We start from the raw sequence: 2,262 nt of genomic DNA on the forward strand, positions 1-2,262 counted from the left end.
GCTATTTCATGCTATCTCCTTCATTGTTAAGCTTATTATGCACTTGAAGTGAAAGTTTCCATTTATTCACCTTCTTTGTAAGTTATTGAAGTTGTAGTTATGAAAGCTACAAATACATTGAGATTGAAGTTGTTGGTTATTGAGATATCTTTCTTTGTTGAGTTGTTTCTCATTCATTTTGTTTGTACGGAGATTTTTGTACAAATTGTGGTTGAGCCGTGGGCTATGTATTATGGTAATATTGTTATTATTGATTTGGTAACATTGTGGCATATGGGCACATGTGGCGCGAGTTTATAATTGTGTTGTGATATTGATATGCATGCGGTGGTATAAGGGTGGGTATTAAAATGCATGCGATGAGATAAGGTGGGATTTATACGCGTGTCGCTAGCAAGGTAATTACTTGAAGCCGCACAGTGAGATAAGAGGGCTAAAACGTGTGTAGCTATTTCGGAAAAAATATTTTTAAAATAAATACAAGTCTCACGCGGTGATATAAGGAAGATTGTGAATATGACTTGTGAAAGGTGAAATGGGGTGTGGTACCTCGATTGTGATTTTTGTTGTACATTCTACGTGAAAGGACTTGTTGATTTGCGCAATTATTGTCTTCCCTTCATTTGTATTTTTACTTGTACTTTCACGATACTTGATAACTTTTTGTTCCCATCATATGTGCACTCTTTGTTGTCCTTTATTGCTTTAATTTTCATTGTTAGTCTTATATCATCGTACTGTTCTGTTGTCATCTATTTCCTCGCTTTCTGTCATTAGATTATATTATATTTTGTTGATGTTTCTTTGTTTAGTAAGTGTCTTGATCTGGCCTCGTCACTACTCTACCGAAGTTAGGCTTGATACTTACTGGGTACCGTTGTGGTGTACTAATGCTACACTTCTGCACAGTTTTATGCATATCTAGGTACATCTGCTCGTGCTAGACGCCAGTGATTGACCAGTTATTCGGGAAACTTCAAGGTATACATGCTCGATGTTCGCAGGCCTCGGAGTCACCTTCTTCTATGGCTTTACTACTGTTTATCTTCATTTCAAACAGAGTTGTATTTAGAAATTATAAGTGCATTCTATGTAGAGCTTATGACTCAGTTCCACCAGGTTTTGATAGATAATTAATAGTTGTATCGTTTGAGTTTTATTATGATAGTTTAATAGTTTAATTTAATATCTAAGTTGTTATTTCTGTTAATTCTTAATATATGTTAGGATTCCCTAGTCTTAGAGACTTGCCATCACGACATCCTAAGGTGAGAATTTGGGATCGTGACATATTTTCGGGAAAGCATTTTTTGGGTGATTTCGGGGTTGTTTCACTGCTGGTTTTGGCCAGCTTTCATGGTGTTTTCATGGTTACATTGCTGCGTTTTTCAGCTGCGTTTTGGGGACATTTCAGCTGTGTTTTTGGCTAGTTTTTGAGCTGGATTTTGGACTGATTTGGGTCGTTTTCTGCTACGTTTTTGGGGCTGTTCGGGGCTACTTTTTGGGTGGTTTGGTGTTATTTTTGGAGTGGCATTTTTAACCTACTTTTTCTCTATTTTTGAGGCTGAAGTTTGACTGGTTTTTCAAGTGTATTTTTGGAGGTAGTTCAGATGCCTCTCATGGATGATTTTTGCTAGAGTTTTAGATGTGATTCATAGCTTATGAGGGATGTTTAAAGGGTTGGTTTTGAGGTGGGAAGGTGAGCAACTGCTATGAGTTTTTAATGGAAGGTCTATGGTGTTAAAAATGATGATTTGTAGTAGGTTCCATGGCTGAAAATTGTTGAATGTTTGGTCATCATAGAGATGGATAAAATTATTTAAGGAAGAAAAAGGAAGCTCTATTTTTACTCTCTCTTTCCAAGCTTTTGCCTTCTTTCAGGTGTTCTCCGCCTCTATCTATATAGTATAGAATATGTGTGTGTTTTTATAAGCCAAAGAGATGAGGGAGAGAAAGTTAGTAGGAAGATACGAGTGTGTGCAAATGTGACAACAACAACAACTCAGTATAATCTCACTAATAGAGTCTGGGGAGGGTAGTGTGTACGCAGATCTTACCCCTACCTTGGGGTAGAGAGGCTGTTTCCAATAGACCTTCGGCTCCCTCCCTCCAAGAACTCCCCACCTTGCTCTTGGGATGACTCGAACTCACAACCCACCTTGGTGATGTGAATGGTGGGAAATGTCTATCCGGATGAATTGCTCTCTGAGATTTGTGCAAAGAAAATCCGAAGGAAATTTCTTTTTGTGATTTGTGGTCCTT

This window comes from Nicotiana tomentosiformis, chromosome 12 (genome assembly GCF_000390325.3).
Source record: "Nicotiana tomentosiformis chromosome 12, ASM39032v3, whole genome shotgun sequence".
Taxonomy (NCBI): Eukaryota; Viridiplantae; Streptophyta; class Magnoliopsida; order Solanales; family Solanaceae; genus Nicotiana; species Nicotiana tomentosiformis.